The 10,440-nt window shown below is 38.6% G+C and overlaps 1 long non-coding RNA gene across 3 annotated transcripts in view; it reads left to right on the top strand.

Moving 5' to 3' along the window:
- LOC138156841 (uncharacterized) overlaps positions 1-10,440 on the top strand; it is a 362,694-nt gene that overhangs the window by 275,458 nt on the left and 76,796 nt on the right. The window contains exon 1 of one of the 3 annotated variants that reach the window (XR_011167229.1): positions 8,334-8,437. The exons of the other annotated variants lie outside the window; for them this stretch is intronic. This is a non-coding gene — a long non-coding RNA (uncharacterized lncRNA). Of the gene's footprint in view, positions 1-8,333; positions 8,438-10,440 lie in introns of those variants that run through there. 3 annotated transcript variants of the gene reach the window in all.

Below are 10,440 nucleotides of genomic sequence, written 5' to 3'. Positions count from 1 at the left end.
ACACACACACACACACACCCTAAAAAAAAAACCTTTGTAAATGTAGTATCTCAAAATCACTCTAACCAAAAGAAGTATGATATTTATTTCCCAAGTAGTCTTAACTATATATTTTAAATTAACTTTAGATTCATTTAAAATTCTTACTGAAAAATTATTTTTGCTTATGGAAGGAACTGAGATTTGAAGGGAAAATATTAAACACAATAGCTCTTCATGCCTGACAGCACTTCAGAGCTTCTTTAAGTGATATATTATTCCTTTCTGTACCTGCATTTACTTCAGCAGCAAGAAGACTAGAAGAGAGAGAATAATGCTCAGTCAGAAAACCTAAAAAGAGGGAGAAGACAAGTGAGGTACTTTAGGATTACACTCAAGATCTCTTGGGTAAAAATGCTTTAGGATGAAAGGGAAGGAAAAGGTAAAATGGAAGCCATCTTAAAACCAAATAGGAAATTTATCTCAGAATTCAGAAGAGTAAATCTGTTCACAAGAAGAAAGATTTTGCTAGGGAGGAACTGGGGAAAATAGCAACTTTAAAATTATTGGAGAGCGAAGAAAGAAATGGAAAGAAGAAAAACTACAACTGCAGCAGCAGAAGCAGCAGGTGTTGGATAATGTGTAGACACATGGACAGAGGGATTGAAGGATTGAGAGATGGGGCACAGTCAAATTAATGGCTGGAGAGATCTAGTCAGAATGTACTGAGGAAAGACAAGGAGTGAAAAGATTTGGTGTCGTCATAGCAACGGACTCAGCCCTGCTCCCCCTGAAGCCCATTCATCTCTGAGCTGCCGGAACACGTTTTTAATTAAAGCGTATAAAAAGTTGTTTTGTAAGGACTTCTCATCCGATTGGTTTCCAAATGGTTAATCAGGCTTCATCTCCTTTTGATGCTCAGAAAAGCATGGGATGCAGCATGTACAGAAACTGCTGCTATGGCTGTGGGAGTTATCTCTCAATCACACCTAATGCCAGGAGAGGGAATGCATCTAGTTAGTTAGTTAGTTAGTTATACACAAACACTAGGGTTAGAACTAAGGTGGGGGTTGGGTAGTAGATTTTGTAGATTCCCTGGCTTTGGCAGAACTCATTCCTGAACTCATCCTGCTAGGAGGATCTGCTATAACTGCCTCACAGATTTAACTTTGGAAGCATGAGGATTTTTCCTTGGAAGATATGACACCAAAACTTAAGAACTAAGGCTCCAATTATTTTGATCAAATACTACTCAATCTAAGTATGCCTATTGTAAGAAAAAATTTGCTGTGCTATTACTATAGAGACTAACCAATCATTTACATAATTTTGCTTGGGAAGATGAAAGGATTCTCATCTCCAAATCCTCCACAGCTTCATCATTTGTATATGCATCTCTATATGTATACACATACATATATACACATATATGCATATACACACATATCACTAGAACTTTGCCCCTTGAATGGAATGAAAAAAGGAAAAGAAAGGAAAAACAGATCATCTCTTATTGATTCCATAATGACATACTTCTAACAAAAGGCATCCTGAACTTTTTCCACTCTCATTGAATCTTTCCTTTCAGTCTGAGAAAATAACTTCTATCTAAATTCCATCTAGAGAATTGACACCATCATTTGCCAGCTACCTCAGTGTATCTCTATGTCCTATATCTATCTTCTTTTCCTTTCAGAGTTCTAACCAAGAATCTGGGGAGGAAATGGGAGGAAGAAGACTTAAGAGAGAAACCACTGCTAGGCAGATCACTCCTGAGGTAGGGAGCAGGGCAGAGAGAGTAGGCCAGGTAAGGAAGGAACTCATCTGGGGTTTGGGAAGGCCTCGGGGGAAGAGCAGGAAAGGAATCCAAGTGGAAAAAGAACAAAGAAGGAAGTGAACAAGAACTTATTAACAATCCCGAGACAGGTGCTATTATGATTTCCATTTTATAGGTGAGGGAACTAAGGCAAGTAGAGGTTAAGTGGCCACCCAGCTAATTAAGCTAGTTAAGTGTCTGAAGCTGAATTTGAACTCAGATCTTCCTGACTCTAAGCTTGGCTGAAGCTAAGCTTCAACCACCGGGTTATGTTGAGAGTCTACCTCTATTGGTTGTGGCCTTCATGTTCACTGTACTACAGGAGATTTTCACACAATCTGTGGTCAAGTGCTGTCTCCAGCTTGTGAATCTACAGGACAGTTATGGACCACCAACTTCCTAGACCCTAGGAGGATATGGGGCTGAGATGAATATGAGGGAGGACATGGACAACTGTCTTCCTCAATCCTGGGATATGTAGTAGAGATCAGCTGGCCCTGGGAAAGGGACAGCAAGGTAACAAGCTGGGGCCTAGGAAAAGGAGAAATGGTGGTTGTACTTTGAATGTGGGTGAGAGGGCCATTGGAAAAGAAAGTGTGCCTTCTAAATTTCGATGCATTAGGAAAAATCTCAATTGTCCCCATTCTACTTACTTATGACTTTGTCTTCTTCTGTCCAATTTCAGTGGAAGAATGCCTTCAGTGTCTTGCCTCCAAAACTAATTTCACCTGTGGACTCATTCCTATCATCCTGTCTTTCAATTTTATTGCCTATTTTTCTGATATTTTAGATCTGTCTTTATAGTTATTTCCCTTCTACCTTTAAACCATAATCACTTTGTCTTAAAAAAAAAACCCACTTTGTCAATAATTTCTAATGATCCTTCTAGTTTTTTCTCTTCTTATCATTGCTAAATGTTTCAAATTTAGAGATCCAGAACCCAAGAGGCAGAGACAGTAGAAGGTCATGTGTTTCTGAGGATTCAGAGACTGGGAATGATTGCACCCTATAGGGGATGTCCCCTGACATCTTGGGATAAGACTATGAGTCTATGGATCTAGCCCCTAGGGACCTAGTCACCACCTTAATCACCTGTCTTGGTGTTGCAGTTCTTAGTTCACAGGTTTTTAACTGGAAGATAATTTATAAAGCAACCAGTCTAATTTAATCATTTTATAAATAAGGAAACTGAGGCTTAAGTGACATTGCTAATTATTTAGACATCTCCACTTGGATCAGTATCTCAAATTCAATTTGTTTAAAACTGAACTTATTATAAAACAAGGGGGAGTGAACTTGTGAATCCACTGATAAAGGGAACTTCCAGATAAGGAAACTCTCCAACTTATTGTCTTAGAGCTAAGGTGTTTTTTTTGTTTTGAGTCAACTGGGGTTAACGACTTATCTACAGAGCTAGTAAGTTTCTGAGGCTGGGTTTGAACTCAGGTCCTCATGATTCCAGGGTCAGAGTAATACTTTTAATCAGAAGTCCATGGAGAGATTTCAAGGGTTCTATGAATTTGAATGGGAGATAAAATTATACCTTATTTTCACTAACCTCTATTGGAATGTGGCATTTCCTTCAATTATTAATATAGTCCACAAACTTTATTCTGAGAAGAGTTCTATCATTTTTACAAGATTGTCAAAGGGGTCTATGACACAAACAAAGGTTAATGATCCATGTAAGAGATGCCTTGAATGCTAAAAGATTAACTGACTCCCAAGGTCAGATAGTGTTTGTCAGACTTGGGCCCAGAGCTTCGTGATTGTGGGACCAGTTATATGGCACCATGTCACGCTGCTCTCAATTAACCAATTTTCATTTCACCCTGAACTCCTCCCTCTTTCAAACTGTCATAATTCTGCAGAAAACACTGCCATACTTCTCACTATCTTCACAACTTTCAAAGGTGTCCTTGATCTTTCAATTTCCTTGACCCCCTCATATCCAATCACATGTCGCCACATTGCTCAAATCTATTCCCTTTTCTTCACTCATATTGTCACAACCCTAGTTCAGGTCTCCATTATCTCTTACCTTAATTGTTGGGGGGGAGGAGAGAAATCCTCTCCTAATTATGCTTCCAATATCTAGTTTCTCCATACGTCAATTCATACACTGAATGCTGCCAAATTAACATTGCTGCAAGTTTGACCAGTGTCATGCTCAGAGGCTCCCTGTTGCTTTGAAGACAAAATACAAATGTCTCAAACTAGGATTTTAGGTCACTCACTTTCTGTTTTCCATCTATCTTTCCAGATTATTTCCCATTATTCTCTTTCATGTATTCTAACTTCCAAGAATATTTGCCTGGCATCTGTTCCTTGAAGTATACATGCAATTTCTTTCCCTGTGCCCTTGCAAAATTTCCCCAACGCCTGGCATTCACTGCTTTTTCACCTCCACTTTTAGAGTCCATAGATTCTTTCAAGATTTGGCTCAAGAGTAACAGGAAACCTTTCCTGTTCACCAACTATTATTATTCTATCCCTCCTAAAATTACTTTCTGCATCATTATAGAATGTAAACTCTTGAGGGAAAGAAGAGTTTCATTTTTCTCTTTCTATTCCCAGCACCTAGCATAACCCCTTGCATACAACAGTTATTTATGAACTGATTGATTTACATCCATTATTTTCACTCTTCACCAGCAATCTTTCCTTATCCCCATGCCATATGCTCTTTTTACTGAAGGGAACCTCACAGAATCACAGAAACCTTGGTGGCCATCTAGTTTAACCTAGAAATGAAAGGAATTCCCACTATAACATGACAGACAAATGTTCCTCTAACCTGCTTTGGAAAGATGTCCAAGAGAGAAAACCCACTACCTCTGATGCAACCTATTCCACTTTGAGATAGCTCTAATTGTTAGGCAGGTTTTCTGACATCAAGTCTACTTGTCCCTCTTTGTATCATATCTTTTGGTATCTCATTCTACATTCTGGGACCAAACAGAATAGATAGCGATGGGGACTTACCAATATCCTTCCTAAAACTTGCACTCAGAATTGAAAACAATACTCTAGTGTACAGTATATCCCATTACAATACAGTGGTACTTCCTTATTCCTATCACTTCCTTATTCCTGGAACTTCTGCCTTTCTCAAAGTAATCCAAGACAGCACTAAACTTTTTTAGCTATCACATCACATGGCTGACTCATAATGAGATTGTAATCAATTAAGATCCCCAGAAACTCTTGAGATAAACTGTTTTCTAATGATGCCTCTACCATTTTGTATTTGTGAAATAGATTTTTCCCCCAATTGTAAAGATTATATTTATCCCTACTGGAGTTCAGATTTAACCCAATGTTCAAGCCTGTCAAGATTTTTTGCATGTGTGTGAAATGCACCTATATAGTTTTTTGCTTTCTAGGTTTCTCTTGCCTTTTATTTGTGCATTTACTAGCCCTGTGACCTTGAGTAAGTCACTTAACCCCAATTGCCCTCAAAAAAAAAAAAAGGAAAAAAAAGGTACTGTGCTTTTGAGTAAGGCAGAATTGCAGTAGCAGAAGAAATATGAAGTGCACAAATTTAGAGACATCTCCACTCCAAATGTTTATATGGACTATTTGTGCCTGACCTGTGGTAGAGCCTTCCAAGCTCAGACTGATCTGATCAGCCACAGTTGGATACACTGTACCTCAACCCCAACAGAGTGTAATTTTGGTCCTTTTTGAAAATGTAAAACAACAATCAACCAACCAACCAACCATTGTGGGATAATCTTTTTTTTTTTTTTTTTTTGCTTTTTGGAGAGGTAGGGCAATTGGGCTTAAGTGACTTGCCCAAGGCCCCACGGCTAGTTTTGTGTTGTGTCTGAGGCCAGATTTGAACTCAGGTACTCCTGAGTCTAGGGCCAGTGCTCTATTCACTGAACCACCTAGCCACCCCCATTGTGGCATAATCTTGAACTATGTTTGGTTTTTGCTTAAGTATTATTGGTCTTATTGAATTTGTCAGACATGATCTTTTCATCAGGAATTCTTCAAAGTTTGCTACTTGACGAATAAAAATTTTTTTCTCTAATAGGATTATATTCAATTTCACAGAATAAATTAATTCATTGTTCTAAATAATTTTTCTTTTGCCTTTTGTAATATTATATTGAAAGATTTCTTTTTATTGAGTATTCTCATGTAGTTCTGACTTGGTTTCTTGTTATTTAAATTCTTTCTTTCAGGCTTTTTGCATCGATTTTTTTCTTTCTTTTGGAAACTGGATTTTGTCCCTCATAGTAGGGGTTTTCAATTTAGGATTTCTTTCAGGAGAGAGATTATATTTTCACTTAGTACTGTGCTTCTAATTGATCTATTCATTTTTCTTTTATGAATTGTTGAAATATAGTATGCAGATTTTTTTTTGTTTAGTCATGGCTTTCAAGAAGTTTAAAAATTTTCCAGTTTTATCTCCTCAACCTCTTTTTTAAGTATTTACTTTTAGTAGTCTTTTCCTCACATCTTTGTTTTTCCTTCTAATTATTGACTGCATAATTAGAACATTGCCCTGCTTATCTGTGTCCTCTTCTGAAACTCCTTATACTATTATCTTATGAATAATGGGGAAAGGGCAGAAGATGTGAGGAATCTACTCTCACAAACAACTGATGTAAAAAAAAAACAAGTTGAGGAGCTATATAACTGAAAAATGTTTTAATATCTTCTTGTGGAATCATTGAATTCTGTTCAACTTTCTTAATTTAACTCCAAATTGAATTCATCTGTATTGTATTTTTCATGGAGCTTGCTCATTTCTTGGATCCTGCATTTCTCTTGTGAGCTGTTTATTCTCCTTCAAATTTTTTATTCAACAGCTCTAATTTCATTAAAAAAATAAATCTCATGTGATTTCTTTTATCTACTCTTCTAATTCTTGTAATCAGGTCATTCTTTTTTTTCCCCTGAAGATTTACTTATACTTATTGTAAAGTCATTCTCTTCTAGGTTTTGAAAATCTGCATAGGCTTGGGTAGCCAAGATGATGGAGTGTAGGCCTCAACCCAGCTGAACTCTCCCAGAGCTAACAAAAGGTCAGAATGAGTCCTTTTTTCAGCATAAGACAACTTAGGAAATCAGCAAGAGAGGTCTGTGACACTGGGGTAGGGACCAACCCAGAGTATGCAGCAACACAGGTATTGGGCCTTAGAAGTGACCGCCACAGTGGCAACAGTGGGAGCTCTTGGGTTAGAGATGGGACAAATGGTCATAAAGAGATTACAGGGGACCTTTTGCTGGCACTGTGTGTAGCTAATGCCAATTAGCAACTTTGTTGCTATAAGCCATTATGGGTCTCAGTTCCACAGTGGAGAAGAGAGCTTGTGGTTGGTCACAAGGACGCAGGGGCCCTACTCACAGGCGCAAGGCAGAGAGGAGCACTAGCACTTTTGGCTTCAGGAGAGCAAGGGCTGTAGTTTGGCAAACCAAGAGGAGTAGCCCTTGTGGCTGCAGGGGAAAAGGGGCCCTTCTTGGTGTGATAGTAATGGCAATTAAAGATTCCCCTGTATTGGCTTGGTTTTCAAATTGATTGTGTTAAAACCCAGAGTTTGTTAATCCCACCTGTGGGATGGGCTTGTTGATGTGAAAAGAAAGTCCTGAATTGGGAGGAGCTGGTGACGTAGATTTGGAGACACAAGAGAGAGGCGGAAGAGCTTTTTTGGTAGCACCTCGTGGAGAGAGAGAGACTAAAAGAATTGCTGGTGGCCGCTTTGAATTGCCCTGGACTTTTGAGACCTGCCCCCTGAGCTGCCAAGGACTGAGGAGACATGGCTGTTTTGCTGGTACTTTGTCTGTCTGTTTTGATGTTATTTTGCCAGATTTGTCCACTGGTGAAAGACTGTCCTGTTGAAGAAGTCCTGGAACCTGGCATTTGGTTAAGAAGGCCTGAGACTGTCCTGCAGACAGAGAGTGAATACTGTCCACTGGTGAGGGACAGTACTGTTGTTGCAGGGGTCTGGAGACTGTCCGGCAGACAGAATGAATACTGTCCACTGGTGAAGGACAGTGCTGTTGTTGCAGGGGTCTGGGAGCCTTTCTGTTGGTTCAGAAGCCCTGAAGAAGGATTTTCTTGTTGTATGTTTACAGAAATCCTGGGAGAGGGCTTTGTTAATGTGTTCAGGGGTTCTAGGACTGTTCTACAGACAGAGGATAAATTCATGAAGGGACTGGCAATGTATCTTATGGCCTTGCTAAGCCTTGTCTCTCCAGGAACTAAGATTGCTGAGAACTTGCCTCGTGTCAAGATGAAGAAAAGACCTCCATTTGGGTATTAAGTGCTGTGTTTAAACTTGATGTAACTCTGGGGTAGATTCAATTGTGATCCAGGGGTGGGGAACTTTTGACCTTTTTGTGTTCTATGGTTGAGCAAATGAATGTATTTTACTTATGTTTGGAAACTAATCTCCATTTGAGAAGAGGGGCTTTGTGGTGGACTTAATTAAGGTATAGCCTAGGGGTGGAGAAGTATTTAGAACAGAGACTTCGTAATTGATTGAATGATTGGAAGGTCCTGGGGTGGGGGTAGTCCTTGGAGATTATTTAATCACACTTAGTAAATGCTGTATTTGGAATGATGTCATGTTTTAATCTTCTCTGTTCTTGGTTGGTCACTGAATAAAATAGAGAGCACCTATGCTGGTATTTTGAACCTGGGAAGTTGCCTTTGCTTGGTATTATATTACACTTGGGTAGATCAAGAGAGCAGTGACCACACCTCTTCCTGGATCCACCACCTTGAAAACACCAACAATTTTCAAAACTAGAAGTAGCTCTGAAAATAGCATCAGGAAAAGACCTGAAGCTTGGGACAGTGCCTCTCCACTCCCAGGTAAGCACAGTCCAATTTTAGTAGAAAGTTCAAAATAAAAAAATAGGTTGGAAAAATAGACGAACAACAACAAAAAGAACTTGACCATTAAAAGCTCCTATGTTGGAAGACCAAGACATAAATTCAAAAGAAAATAATTTCAAATGAGCAAAGCCTCAAAGAAAAATACCAATAAAAAAGTAAAAAAAAAAATAAGCCCAGTAGGAATTCCTAGATAAAGAGATGAGTGGTAGAAGAAAAATCAAGAAAAAAAATGAGAGTGATGTAAGAAAATGATGAAAAGAAAATTAACTGCTTGGTAAAAGAGGTGCAAAAATATTGAAGAGAGGAGTGGCTAGGAGGTGCAGTGAATAGAGCACCGGCCCTGGAGTCAGGAGAACCTGAGTTCAAATCCGGCCTCAAACACTTAACACAAAAAAATTAGCTGTGTGACCTTGGGCAAGTCACTTAACCCCAATTGCCCTCCAAAAAAAAAGGCAACAAAATATTGAAGAAAATAATACCTTAAAAAACAGAACTGACCTAATAGTAAAAGAGGCACAAAAATTCACTGAAGAAAATAATTCCATAAAAGTTAGAACTGAGCAAGGGGAATCTAATGACTCCACAAAACATCAAGAAACAATAAAACAAGGTCAAAAGAATTAAAAATAGAAGAAAATGTGAAATATCTCATTGAAAGACAACTGACCTGGAAAACAGATCAAGGAGAGATAATTCACTAATTTTTGGACTACCTGAAAACCATAATAAAAAAAAAGAGCCTAGATATCATATTACAAGAAATTATCAAGGAAAGCTGCCCTGATATCCTAGAACCAGAAGGTAAAATAGAAATTGAAAGAATCCACCAATCACCTCATGAGAGAGATCCCAAAATAAGAACTCCAAGGAATGCTACAGCTAAATTACAGAGCTCCCAGGTTGTAGAGAAAATACTTCAAGCAGCCAGAAAGAAACAACTCAAATATCATGGAGTCAGGATCACACAAGATTTAGCAACTTACATGTTAAAGAAGTGGAGAGCTTGGAATATGAAATTCCAAAGGGGAAAAGAACTAGGATTTCGACCAAGAATAACTTACCCAGCAAAACTGAAAAATTAAATAGAGGACTTTTAGGCTTTCTTAACAAAAAGACCAGAGTTGAATAAAGAACTTGACATTTAAACACAAAACTCAAGGAAGCATAAAAAAGGTAAACATGAAAGAATAATCATAAGATACTCAATAAAGTTAAACTGTTTACTTTCCTATATGGGAAGATGTAACACCTAAGAACTTATCATTATTAGGGTAGTGAGAAGGAGTCTACATAGACAGAGGGCAAGAGTATAAATTAATTATTTTGGGATGATCTCCAAAAAGAAAATGAAGGGGTGAGAAGGAGGATTGCACTTGGAAAAGGGGAAAGGGAAAGAAGGAGGAAATTTTCTCTCATAAAAGAGACGTGCAAGGAAGACCTTTTATAGCGGAGAGGAAAATGGAGACAAGGGGAGGTGGGCATTGCTTGAACCCACTCTCATCAGAATTGCTTCAAAGAGGGAAGAATATGTATATGTATATATGTATACATATATGTATACATACATACTCAGCTAGGTATAGAAATCTATCTTACTTGATAGGGAAATGGTAGGGGAAGGGAATAAGAGATATGCAGGGTGATAAAAATGAGGGATGGGGGGGGGCAGAGTCAAGATGGTGGAGTAGAAGCACCACCTCCCCAAGGCTCCGGCTTCCACCTTCCCCAATCCATGTAAAAAGGGCACTCTGAACAAACTTTGGAGCTACAGAACCCACAAAATGACACA

This window comes from Petaurus breviceps, unplaced genomic scaffold, assembly GCF_028583685.1.
Source record: "Petaurus breviceps papuanus isolate PSGF00001 unplaced genomic scaffold, PetGlider_PUasm1.0 164, whole genome shotgun sequence".
Classification (NCBI taxonomy): Eukaryota; Metazoa; Chordata; class Mammalia; order Diprotodontia; family Petauridae; genus Petaurus; species Petaurus breviceps.
The sequence above is the reverse complement of the archived record's forward strand: the minus strand, read 5'-3'. Positions and strand labels throughout refer to the sequence as shown.